Raw genomic sequence first — 13,947 nt, forward strand, 5'->3', positions numbered from 1 at the left:
GCATTATGAACAGCCTTGCTAAACATCAATGCTCACAGTACTTGCAAACTTCAGTGGAAAATCTTTGTAGTGGTCACAAAGCGGTCAGCCAGGTGGACCTCATAGAATATGAGTTCCCTGATTGGACCTGTAAATCTGGCCTTGGTTAACATATAAGAACAGGAATGTCAGACACCCTGTTCACTCGGAGAACTGGTTCTGAGGGAGCTGGATCTGTGTCTCTCCAAGGATTCTCCAAGTGTAAATAAAGGGTGAGTTGGTGACAGGATATCAGCCTCTGTGGAGCGATTTCATCCTTATAACCACTTGATCAGCTGGAAGCTCATTGAATTGTTTCACAGCTGTGATTGCTTTCTAGTGAAACTAAGGAAGTAAATTGGTGTTAGACATGCAATATGAAGAGCAGAAAATAAATTGAAATTGGATTTCACTGTGAAATAAAGATAACAGAAACCCTTACAGAAAATTGGCTCCAGATCCAAGAATAGATTTTAAAGCAAAATCATTCATTTTGACTCCTGTGCCTCTTAGTGGATTGAGTATGGATCAGCCTGTCTTTTGATCTTCCATGATACACCATCTGCATGTTCAAAGTACTTTTTAATTCTCTAGAAATTCTAAGGCAGCTATTCAACTAGTGAAAAATCATGCTAGCTATGAAATCTATCACAGGATAAAACCTAATAGATGATGAGCCAAATTGGACTCAACTAAATCTTAAAATATATTATCCATATCCTTCTGGTAATTTCAGCATAGTTCTGGTTTTAAAATCCTACCAATATTTCTTATCTCAGGCAATAGTCAATTGGTGAGTTAGTTTGATGAGTGTGAATAGATTTGTTCTCTAATTTTCCCTTTTCCAGTGTTGGGAGAGTTACTTACTCTACTCAGTGCCTTTCTCTATAGTTTAATAATGATTAGCAAATTGCAATGTATGAAGTTATTGATTCTAAACTGTATCATATCCAACAAATTGCATCAGTCCAGTTCTTCCACCTTGTCTAATAGGTGAACTATTTCATTTCACTCCTGCCACCTTCACCAACATAGGTACCACTGCATCTCTGACAGAGTCTTCTCTGAACTACCCATTGCTGTCATTCCTCCTTTTCCATATTTATATGCTGTCCGTTGAATAAATTATGCAAAGGAACAATATCAGTTTCTTACCCATTTTGAAGATATCAAACTTTACCTCCCCAACATTGTTGAGATCCAACAATCTCTGTTTTATTTGACTATCAATCGGATGTCAAGCCATGGATCAGACAGAATATTTTCCAAATGAATAGTGGAAAACTAAAGAAAATAGTTTAGCAACTAACAAAAACTCTATTTAATTCTATTCGCCTCCCTGCTTACATAAAGCAGGTAGTGCAAACAATACTGGTGATAGATGGTAGGATGGATGAATAAAAAGTGTTTTACAAAATGATTAATGTTTTTTACAGGTGCCAACAGGAAACTGGCTGAGTTAGGCTGCTAATGCAAGTCAGGGAAGGTCAGGGCTGACAGCTAGCATTGGCTTCATGAGAATGATCCAACAACACTAATCATAACTAAACCATTTACAGTTGCCTTTTTCAGGTAGCCCATGTACTTCAATAATGCTGTCCAACTGGATTTCTTCATCTGAATGATATCCAAAATTTAATAAATCCTCATTGGATCACTTAAAGTAAACTTTGAATGTTTTGCAGCTGAGTGAACATAATGATCACCATTTCTGTCACATTGCTTGCCAGTTTAGAGGCTTGATGAGTGTGACAGTAGCAGCCTTACAGATTTGTTGGTTTGTTTTCATTTTTGCTGATGGGTTTGGACTGAACAGAATCTTCGGAAGCAAAATGGTGTACCTCATTATTTGGAATCAGGTTATTTTAGTAGCTATCAATATCTGAGCATATAAACATTTACAAGAGAAAAAAACGTATGTTGAACTCCATATAAATGTCCAAATAGTAAATACTGTGGTATTGTTAATTAAATTGAAACAACTGTTAATGATTGAAAATATCATTTATCTTTAGTATCCTCAATTAATTTTATACATCTGGAATATGCTGACACCATCTGCTTCCATTGCTTATCCATGTGATCTATCTATTAAACAATTTCAATCTCGTCAACCATTTCGATTTATTAACCAATTTCCGCAGGTGCTTCCAGTGTAAACATTCCCATCTTCCTTCATTTAACAGACCTTCAGTGCCAGGCTTGGAACCTTTTTCTCTGTACTCAGTCCAAAGCCTGGATGCGACTAGCATATTATGATGGCCACAGTTCTCCTGGCAGTGTTTGTAATGTAGGCTGTTTCCTTTCTGCAAATAACACAGGGCAGATTTGTTTCTAGGGCAAACTGAGTACCTCCATGTCTGGAGAGTAAACCTTCCTGTCCTCAGTTAAACCAAGATTAATGAATAATTCTGGATGTTCAACATTCACAAAAGACTTTAAAGCAAAAGGCTTTCTTTTTGCTCACAAGGTTTTTTTTGTTTTCCCAACCCTCATTATTTTGCTGAGCTCCTGCAAAGTAGGAAATAATTTTGTGGGATCATATTTCTTTGACATGTTAAGTTTGAAAGTAAACACCTGTAAGTTATTAAAGGTATTAGAAACCAGAGATTTGAAATTATGTAGAGAGTTTGAAAACATAAGCGCATTAATACAGTTGTCAGTGAGATTTAGACAAGATCCTTGGACTTTCAACTGGAATAATTTTCACAGCAGTATTCGATAAATCAATAGAGTATTACAATAATTCTCCTTTCAGTTTAAGAACAAATGAATAAAACTTTGAACATGTTGTAGCCATTTTGCAGACAGAAACCTGGTAGTGCAGACTCCATTATGGTATGCAGTGCTTGTGACTACACCCTACACACCTGCTGTCTGCTGTATTCTATTATATCCTTTCACCATGTTGCGTGCATACTGGAAGTAATTAATTATCATTAAACTTTATTGTAAAGGCCGCGTCGTTTGTTTTTCTGTGGATTGAAATGGGAAAAGAACTGTTTTAAAACCAAGAATTATTGAAGGATTCCTGGAAAGCAATGAGGAAGACCAAGAAGCTTTCTGATCAGAACAAGGACCACTTCAGCTAATCCTGTGTGCAGGAGCCAATGAGCCACATTCTCAGTTTCCTCCTTACCCATAATAACACTCATGTATTTTTTCTCCTAGCTGTATCTGTCTGCGCATGGGTGTGTAGGGAGTAGTTTATAAGTGATTGGAGTTTTGTCTAATTGGGCTTTATGCTAATTATTCAGCCCAGCTGAAGATATAGCTGAAAATGTGTTGCTGGAAAAGCGCAGCAAGTCAGGCAGCTTATGCCCGAAACGTCAATTCTCCTGTTCCTTGGATGCTGCCTGACCTGCTGCGCTTTTCCAGCAACACATGACAGAAACCAGTCCTATGAGGAGGGATTGGTTGAACTATGTCTGTATTCTCCAGAGTTTAGAAGAATGACGGGGGATCTGGTTGAAATGTCCAACATTCTAACAGGACTGCACAAATTATATTCATGGAGGATGTTTCCCCTGGCTGAGATTCTAGAATAGGTAAGTCTTCAGGACTGAAATGAGGAAACATTTCTTCACTCAGAGGTTCATCAACCTGTGAATGTTGTAGAATCTGGGTCACTGAATATATTCAAGAAAGAGAATGATAAAAGTTTAGATATTAGAGGAATTAAGGGATGGAGAGAAAGTCAGACTATGGCATTGAGCTAGATGAACAGTCATGATCATTTTGAATGGTAGAATAAATTCTTTGATAAACACATGGGCCTTTGTTCAGCAAATTTTAACTTTCAAACTGGATTGTATATTTCTAGAAAATGCTTATGTTGAAATAATTGCCTGCCTGGCAAAATGTTACTCATTTGCGCATGTCCGGCCTTTGGAACTGGAGGACAAATGGCAGCAGAAAAGAAGATTGGTGAGGGCAGGAAAAGATGAAAGAACTGGGATAATGAAAGACCACGACCACAATAGGTTTCCAGGAACACTTCTAATGGATCAGGCCAGACTCCCTCAAAATACTTCAAGAATGTAACCCAGACTCTAGTGTTTTATTCTATTTTAGGCAGCTCTGTTATGAAGATGTGGGTGTAATGTACCTTTAACAGAGTAAAAGCTAGCAGTGACAGCACCAAGTGTTCTCAATAAGATACAATGCAACTTGTGCTCCAGCTACTGGGGTAGCTGGTTGCCTGGAAATGACAAAACAGATTCAAATCAGTTTAATAGGCCAATCAGTTTAAATCAAACCCCAAAACATACCAAATTCTAATCAAGTTTGAATTGAGTATATTGCTAATCCTAAAAGAAAATGACACAATCCAATGCTTTGGAGTATAAGACCAGGGAAAATTGAACAGTTGGGAGGAGAACTGCCACAAGACCAACAGCTGTAGACTGCTAGTCAGAACTCTGAGAGGTACCTGTCTAGAAAAGGAGTTTTCACAGAGAAAAACCTCAACACTGACCTGGAGACCAAATCTACCGACAAAGATAAAGGGAAGATTCGACCACTGGCTGGTTTTAAAATTTGAATTTTTCTGTAAATCTTAATTAGGAGAATTTCTTCAGACTAGTAATATAGAATGGGAGGTTAGAGAATGGTGTTGTAAATTGTTGTTAGTTAATTAATCTCTATTATATTTTAAGAAATAAGGTTGTTAATTTTTACTTTTAATAGTTTGTGGCCACACAAAGTTTTACAGATTATTGCACGGGATAAATCTTTTCTGTGTGGCTGCTTTTAAATTAAGCAGGAGAGTACCCTATATCGTAACAGATGTAAGTGGATATTCCAGTAGTGTTGCAGCTAGTCACACCACTCAGCTTTAAACCCTACAGAATTGATTTAAACCCTACAAATGAAACACAAACAAAAGAAAACAGAATTTAGAATGACAACTTATTTGAAAACCCAACTGACTCTATTGCAACTTAATGAAGCTGTTTCAATCCGGATAATGTCCCATAATCACATCTCTTGGCAAAAGATACTTTCAAACACAGGTGCTGACGGGCAGGAGAAATTTCAGAGAGAAAGTCCAGGGAAGACCTCTATTGAAGCATGGAATCTCTTTTCACTGCAGCTGCTTCTCTATGTCCCCAGCAGTTTTTTGACTCACCACTAAAAAAAACAAACTAAGAAAAAAACCTGAACTGGGATAATTGGCCACTCCCCTGCTATGGTTAAAATAAGCTCTTTCCGAGGCATATCAACACCTCTGCCTTTCTGACCCCTCTTGAGAAAAACCAAGGACAACATAACCTTGTAAAAGGGGCAGCATTGTCACACACTATAGAGCAATATATGAAGTACACCCACAGTCCACTTGGCAGACCGTCATCCCCTACAGCAACAACTAGAACCCCCAGCGCATGAAGTTGCAACTTATGACTGTCAAGACCACCATAGTTGTGAATTTTAATGCATCAGAGTCATTCCAAACTGCAACAAGCTATGTCAGTGATATTCAAGTTTGTTCTGTACTGCTGCCTCAGATGGTAACCAGTCTTGGGAAGAGCAGTGAAACCTCCTTCATTGTGGAGCAGGTGAAACTTGGGGGAAGGGGAATGATGTCTGATGCAGCTGATTGTGTGGTAGTGACAAGGACATTGCTGAACTGCTTTTTTAAATTCATTCATGGGATCTGTGCATTGCTGGCTGGACATTTATTTATTGCCCATCTCTAGTTGCCTTGCGGAGGTAGTGTTGAATTGCTGCAGTCCATGTGCTGGAGGTAGACTCTCAATGGGTGTTTCAGGGGTTTGATCCAGTGATACTGAAGGACAGCTAATATACTTCCAAGTTAGGATGATGAGTGGCTTGGAAGGGAATTTGTAGGTGGTGCTGTTCCTACATATCTATTGCCTTTCTCTTTCTGGATAGAAGTTGTCATGGGTTTGGAAGATGCTGTCTAAGAAGCTTTCGTGAATTTCTGCATTGTATCGTGTAGATGATGCATACTGCTGTTACTCACCATCAGTGGTGGAGGGAGTGGATGTTTCTGGCTGTGGTGTCAGTCAAGCAGGCTGTTCTGTCCCAGATGATGTCAAAGCCCTTGAATGCTGTGTGAGCTGCACTTCTCCAGGTGAGTGGGGAGTATTCCATACCACTCCTGACTTGTGCCTTATAGATGGTAGGCAGGCTTTGGGAAATCAGGAAGTGAGTTACTTGGTGCAGGATTCCTAGTCTCTGACCTGCTCTTGTAACCACGGTATTTCTGTGATGAGTCCAGTTCAGTTTATGGTCAATGCTGACCACCAGCATGTTGATAATGAGGGATTCACTAATGTAATGCCATTGAACATCAAGAGATAATGGTTAGCTTCTGTCTTGTTGAAGCTGATCATTGCAGGGCATTTGTATGGCAAAAATATTACTTTCCACTTTCCAGCTCCAACCTAGATACTGATCAGATTTTGCAGCATTTGGGCACACACTGCTTCAGTGACTGAGGAGTCGCAAATGGTGCTGAATGTTGTGTAATCATTAGCAAACATCCCCACTTCTGACTTTATGATGGAAGGAAGGTAATTGATGAAGCAGCTGAAGATGGTTGGGCCTAGGACACTACCCTGAGGAACTCCTGGAGAGATGTCTTGGAGCTGAGATGATTGACCTCCAAAAAACACAACCATCTTCCTTTGTTCCAGGTATGATTCCAATCAATGGAAAGTTTGCCCCTAACTCCCATTGACTCCAGTTTTGCTATGGCATTCTGATACCACACTCAGTTAAATGTGGGCTTGATGTCATGGGCTATCATTCTCATCTCATATTACAATTCAGCTGTTTTGTTTTCCTTCTTTGAACTAAGGCCATAATCAGATGCTAAATAGCCCTGATGAAACCAAAACTGGGCATCAGTGAGAAAATTATTGCTAAGTAAATACTACTTAATCACACTGCTGACAACATCTTCCATCGCTTTACTGAGTCCTAAGAGTAGACGACTGGGGCAGTAACTAACTGGATTGGATTTAGCCTGCTTTTTGTGGGCAATTTTCCACATTGATGGGTAGATGTAAGTGTTGCAGCTGTACTGAAACAGCTTAGCCAGGAGGGTGACAGGTTCTGGAGCACATGTCTTCAGTAACAAGAGTTAACAACATGTCAGTCTTATTAACATCCTGAGAACAGGTGCCTTTGCCATAAAGCCAACTTAATTCTCCTGACAGTACACTCTAATATTTGTGTGACAACAAAGTACAGATGATATGGTTTAGCTTTAAGGCAAATATCCATTCTGCACTTCAGTCAAAAATAGATCTAGTTGAATGCTGGAGCAAGTTTGAAGGGCTGAATGGCCTACACTTGCTTCTATTTCCTATTAATCAACATGATATGATGCTTGAATCACATGTAATCCAGGTCAGATAATGGTAACAAGATTCATTCCCTGGGCTTTAATTTTTCCACTCCTCCATCATCTCCAAGTAGGTGCCCAGACAGTAAGAAATGCCCTGAGTACGGATAGTGTTAGTATTAAAAGAGCTAGCAGCAGGAATTGGCCATGGTCTCAGAGGCTGTATGAATGGTGTATGTCACACCCTTCATGCCATTTCTCAGCACAATCAAATTCCAAAATCACATTGCGTTTTGCTGTCAATGTTGAAGTTATTGGTTTCAAGGAGACACAGAATGAAAGCAGAATTTGGCACTGCCAGCTATATTGCAGCTTGCATTTTGTGGCTTGTCCGGTGCCTATGTGTTTCATGATTTCCTTTAAGTGCCAAAGCTCAAGTGCCATTTGCTCAAACCTCATTGTAACACAGTCCTAAGCATCTAAACATATGTTCTATTACAGTGATGTGATTACAAGCGCAAAATGAGAAAAAGCTATTATTTACCCCATTCAATCTCCCAAGGCAGTTGGCTAACCGCAGTTATGGTTTCCAAGCAGAGAAAATTGCAACATTTCTCCTTGAGGCATTTGACAAGGTTCTCTGTATCACAGATAGAGGACATTGAATCATAAATCAAAACACATTATTGTAACCTTAGGGTAAATTCAGGAATCCAACATTCACCAGTAGAAAAAGCATATTTAAACAAACTGCAAATCGGAAATAAAGCTACCACAGCGTAACCCTAATTTGATAACCCACACTTTCGTTCAGCTCGGATTCACCACTAAGACCACAGGATTATTGAGCTTAATTATACATTTAAACTATTTTTAGCTATTTAGATGAGTTAAAATTCAAGATATGCTCACCATGCAGATCAATTCAGTTTGTTTGAACTACCTTTCAAAATAAGTCAAATAAGAAATTAGTTGTGTCTGTACCTTACTGGGTTGGAATTCAAATCAGTAGAGAAACTATTGTCCCTGGATAGTACTGAAGTTGGTAAAGTTATGAAACATACCACTTAATTGCTTCGGATATTTCCTGTGTGACAGTTCAACTCATATCACATTGAAATACAAATGATTCGCTTCCAAAGAGGCAGAAATTGTAGCTGAAAGCATTATGTATTCATTGTATACCATTCCTGCAGAGCTAGACATAGTACAGTAATTTTGCATTCCTCTCTCTGTTTCTCAGCATGTTGGCTCTAATTTGCCTGTAAAATTCCTGAAAAAGAGCTCTATTCATAATACAACCAGATAATATATGATCCTGAGACACTTACTGATAGCTTATCCATGACTGGGTGCCATGTTAACTTTAAGGTGCATAAAGACGTCTGTGAATTGCAAGTAATGACCATCATTTTTCCCTCTGGCAAGCAAATCCAGTGAATATATAATGGGTCCCATCACTAAGTGCACTCTACTTGTTCAGCTTCAAAATCGAGCAAGTTTTATCAAATTTCCGCAATACCTGACAGCTGGGAAAGCAAAGCTTTAGCTATTAGAAGACCACAATTTCCTCGAACACCAAATTAGTTTCTAAATCTGAAGATGACACAAAATGTGAAAGTTCAATGAACTATAAGGAGAGTAATCGTTGAGTCACAGAGATGTACAGCATGTTAACAGACCTTTTGATCCATTGCTATGATATCCTAAATTATTCTAGTCCCATTTGCCAGCACTTGGCTCATATCCATCTAAACCCTTCCTATTCGTATACCCATCCAGATGCCTTTTACATGTTGTCAATGTCCCAGCTTCCACCACTTCATGTGGCAGCTCATTCTATACACCCACCATTCTCTGTGTGAAAACATTGCGTCTTAGGTTCTTTTTAAATCTTTCCCCTCTCACCTTAAACCTATACCTCTAGTTTTGAACTCCCTTACCCTGGGAAAAAGACCTTGGCTATTCACCCTTTCCATGCCCTTTATGATTATATAAACATCTATCTGGTCATACATCAGCCTCCAGTACTCCAGGGAAACTAATCCAATCCTATTCAATGTCTCTCCATAGCTCAAACCCTCCATCCCTGGGAACATCCTTGTAAATCCTTCCTAGACCCCTTTCAAGTTTCACAACATCTTTCCTATAGCAGGGAGACCAGAATTGAACACAGTATTCCAAGAGTGGCCTAACCAATGTCCTGTACAGTTGCAACGTAACCACCCAGCTCCTATACTCAATGCGTTGACCAATAAAGGCAAGTGTACCAAAAGCCTTCTTCACTACCCTGTCTACCAGCAACTCCACTTTCAAGGAGCTATGAGTCTATATCCCCAGGTTTGTTTGGCAACATTCCCCAAGACCCCACTATTAAGTGGATAGGTCCCGCCCAGATTTGTCTTACCAAAATGCATCATCTCACATTTATCTAAATTAAACTCCGTCTGCCTTTCTTCAGCCAATCAGCCCATTTGATTACAGTCCTGTTGTATTCTGAGATAACCTTGTTCCCTGCACAGTGCAATGTCAATTTTGGTGTAATCTACAAACTTACTCAACATATCTCCTATGTTCACATCTAAATTATTTATATAAATGACAAAAAGCAATGATAGTGACAGGCTTCAAGAGAAAAGAGACAATCTGCTGGACCGATGCCAGAATAAAATTTAATGCAGAAAAGTGTGAATATATTTTGAGGGGGAGACCGAGGAGATGCAATATACAGAAAAGGTGACATTCTATTCAGACTGGAGGAACAGAGAGGTCTGTATATATGTGTAAAGTTAATTGAAAATTAAAGATATTTGTGATTCTCAGCATTAAAAGTAGAGACATGTTGAATGACAACTCATGCTGAACCTTTATGTTAGGTTTCAATAAACTGGAACATTGTGTCAAGTTTTGCACATTGCAGTTCAGAAAGGACATGAATGCTTTGGAGAAGTCCAGAAAAGATTTACATGAATGCTGCCAAGGACGAGGAATTTTAGTCGAATGGGTAGATTGCATATAGTTGGCTTTAGAGAAGAAATGGTTTAGAGAAGATTTGAAATAGGTGTTCAAAATCATGAGAGGGTTGGACAAATTACCCAGAGAGAAACTGTTCCCACTGGCAGAAGAATCAAGAACCAAAGGACATCGATTTAAAGTGGTTGCCAAAGGTGGAAGAAAGAAAAATATTTTCACACAGCGAGTGTTTTCAATTTGGAATACATTGCCTGAGAGGCTGCTGGAGGCAGATTCAATCACGACTTTCAGTAGGGAGATAGGTAAGTATTTAAGGGAAAATAATTGCAGTAATATGAGAAAAATAATTGCAGGAATATGAAGAGTATGACTAGCTAAATTGCTCTTGCAGAGAGTTGACATGGACTCAATAGTCTCCTTAGTGTTGTAATCATTCTATGATTCCTAAAAATAGCTCTGCATGAGACCAAAGAGTGACTGCTCCCTGATTCAGGTTAAACACTGTAAATGTCAAAAAGCTCAATCATCAGCACAGCCAGAGGTAATTCAGGGTTGATTCCTGTGTAGTATAGCAAATCTCTACAGTGTGAACACAGGCCATTCAGCCCAATTAATCCTTACCAATCCTCTGAAGAGCTGACCATTCAAACCCACTCCTATCCCTGTAACCCTGTATTTCCCATGGCTAATACACCTAGCCCACATAGCTCGGGACACTATGAGCAATTTAGCTTGGCCAATTCATCTAACCTACATATATTTGGGGACTGTGGGAGGAAACTGGAGCACTTGGAGGAAATCCAAGCAGACACAAGGGAATGTACAAACTCGACACAGACAGTTGCCCAGGAGTGGAATTGAACCTGGGCTCCTGGTGCTGTGAGACAGCAGTGCTAACCACAGAGCCCCCATATACTCTGAGGAAAATATTTATTGTGACTCTTCCAAATTGCAGGGTTTTGAATTCTATATTAAACCTCTGAGTAAGAAAATGTTTGTTGAATAACCATGTTGACTGAAAGAATAATCAGCAACTTGCAGAACAAACTGACAAGGTTTGTTGGACAATTAAGATTATTTACTAATATTTCATTAGTTCATACACTCCATTCTGCAAAGGTTCAATATGTGATTGATTTGTCTTGCCGATGGATTTCATGTTTCCTCTGTCTTCTTTTCTTGGTTCCTTGAACCTATTCTCTTGATCTGTGTGTCTTTTGAAATTTTATCTAAACTTAATTAATTTGAACACATATAGATCACTTTGCAGCTTTAAAGCTTCAACTCTATTGGGTCTTTTTCCAACCCACAGTTTTGCTATTCTCCTGAACTGCTGAAGCTTCCAGTCCACTTTAATTGCATTTCACAGCTGCCTACTGGGTGGTTTATCACTTGCTTTCACTCTATTTCTGTCTATTTGGTAGAAGCAATTCACTACCAAACAATGTAGTTATGCTTCTGTTCATTATCACTTGAGAGAATTGCTTTATTCCTAGCAATCCTCTTGATACCAAATCTATTGATCTCTAATATTAGATTGTTATGGCAATCCTCAACCCTGTGACAGTTACTTTGATCACTAACTAAGCCTGATACTGGGTTCCTACAGCCAAGTTTTAACCTGGGACAATTACTTGAGATAATAATTAAGCCAAAACTCACCAACTCACAAAGTCCAACCCAAATAGTAACTAAATGTAACTGACAAGTATTCCACACCTAGCCACCTGTTCTCTCCATCATTGCTGCAAACATCAAATCGGTCTTCCTGAGAGTCAACTGAAGGAAAGCAATTGGCCTGGATAGATTCCCAGGTCGTGCACTCAGATCTTGTGCGGAGCAGCTGGTGGACTAGCACTAGCATCTTCAACCTCTTCCTCCTACAAGCCAAAGTCTCAAACTGCTTTAAGAAGATTACCATCATCCCATTACCTAAGAAAGCACATGCAACATGCCATAATGACTACCGCCTGGTGGCTCTGATTTCAATAATCATTAAGTGCTTCAAGAGGCTGGTTGTGGGCCACATCAGCTCCAGTCTCCCAGCCTGTCTCGAACCCCTACAATTTGCCTATCGACGTGACAGATTCACAGCGATTGCCAATTCCCTAGACCAACACATCCCTGGAACATCTGGACAACAAGGCTACCTGTGTCAGACTCCTATTCATCAACTACAGCTCCATCTTCAACACCATAATCCCCTCCAGATTGATCTCAAAACTCCGAGACCCAAATCTCAGCTCTGACTCTGCAAGAGGATGCTCAGCTTCCTGACCTACAGATCATAATCAGTGAAAATTATACACGATAAACTTCAACACTGGAGCCCCCCAAGGATGTGTTCTCAGCTCCTTACATACTCCCTGTACATCCACAACAGGTTTGCTGATGACACTACCAGCATGAATAGGTAGGACGGATACCAAACAAGGATGAATCAGAATGCAAAAAGAAGATGGGGGCTTGGTGTCATGGGGCCATGATAACAGCCTCTCTCAATGTCAGCAAAACTAAAGAACCCACCATTGACTTCAGAAAGAATGGAGGAGAACACACTCTCATTCACAGCAACGGAGCTGTGGCAGAGAGGGTCAAGACAATCGAGTTCCTAGGAGTGACAATAACTGACAACTTGTCTTGGATTTTCCAAGTAGATGTGATGGTCAAGCAGGCACAACAACATCTCTTCTTCAGCATGTCTATAAGGACTCTTATCAACTTTGACAGAGGCACCATAGAAAGCATCTTGTCCAGGTGAATTACAGCAACTGCTCAGCCCAGGACCATTAGACAGAAGGTTGTATGCACAGCCCAGACCATCAGGGAAGCCAACCTTTCATCCATGGAGTCCATTTACACTTCTGGTTACTGCGGAAAGGCTGCGAACATTATCAAAGACCCCTCCCACCCCAGTAGTCGTCTCTTACAACCTCTTCCATCAGGCAGAAGATACAGAAGCTTGAACACACATACCAACAGGTTCAAGAACAGCTTCTTCCCTGCCATTATTAGACTGATGAATGGACCCTCTAACTTCAAATAATGTTGATTTTGTTCATGTTGATCATTCTTTGCACACCTCCTGTGCAGTGTAACCTGTATGCCCATGCCTCACTCTGTTAAAGCATCCTATGATCTGTATGTCCTTACTCAGTAAACAAAGCTTTTCACTGTACTTAGGCACATGTGATTACAATAAATCAAATCAAATCCAACCATTAGTCTGGTAAGTGGCCTCCAGTTAATGTCCTGTGACAAATACTAACGCTTTGCAAAGTCCTTACTTCAATTTTTATCCCAATTCTGCAGGTAGCTTTGCAACATTCAACCCAAGCATCTGCATTTTATTTGATTTGATTTGTGGGATGTGGATATTGCTGGCTGGTCAATGTTCATTGCCCGTGCCTAGCTGCCCTTGAAATATTGGTGTTAAACTGCCTTCTTGAAGTACTGCAGTCTATGTGCTGTAGTTAGACTCACAATGTCCTGAGGGAGAGAATTCCAATTATTTGACCCAGTGACAGTGAAGGAACTGCGATATCGTTCCAAGTCAGAATGGTGAGTGACTTGGAGGGGCATGTGCAGAGGGGGGAGGTTTCCTCTGTATCTGCTGCCTTTATCTTTCTAGATGGAAGTGA

The sequence above is a fragment of the Chiloscyllium punctatum genome, chromosome 4 (genome assembly GCF_047496795.1).
Source record: "Chiloscyllium punctatum isolate Juve2018m chromosome 4, sChiPun1.3, whole genome shotgun sequence".
Classification (NCBI taxonomy): Eukaryota; Metazoa; Chordata; class Chondrichthyes; order Orectolobiformes; family Hemiscylliidae; genus Chiloscyllium; species Chiloscyllium punctatum.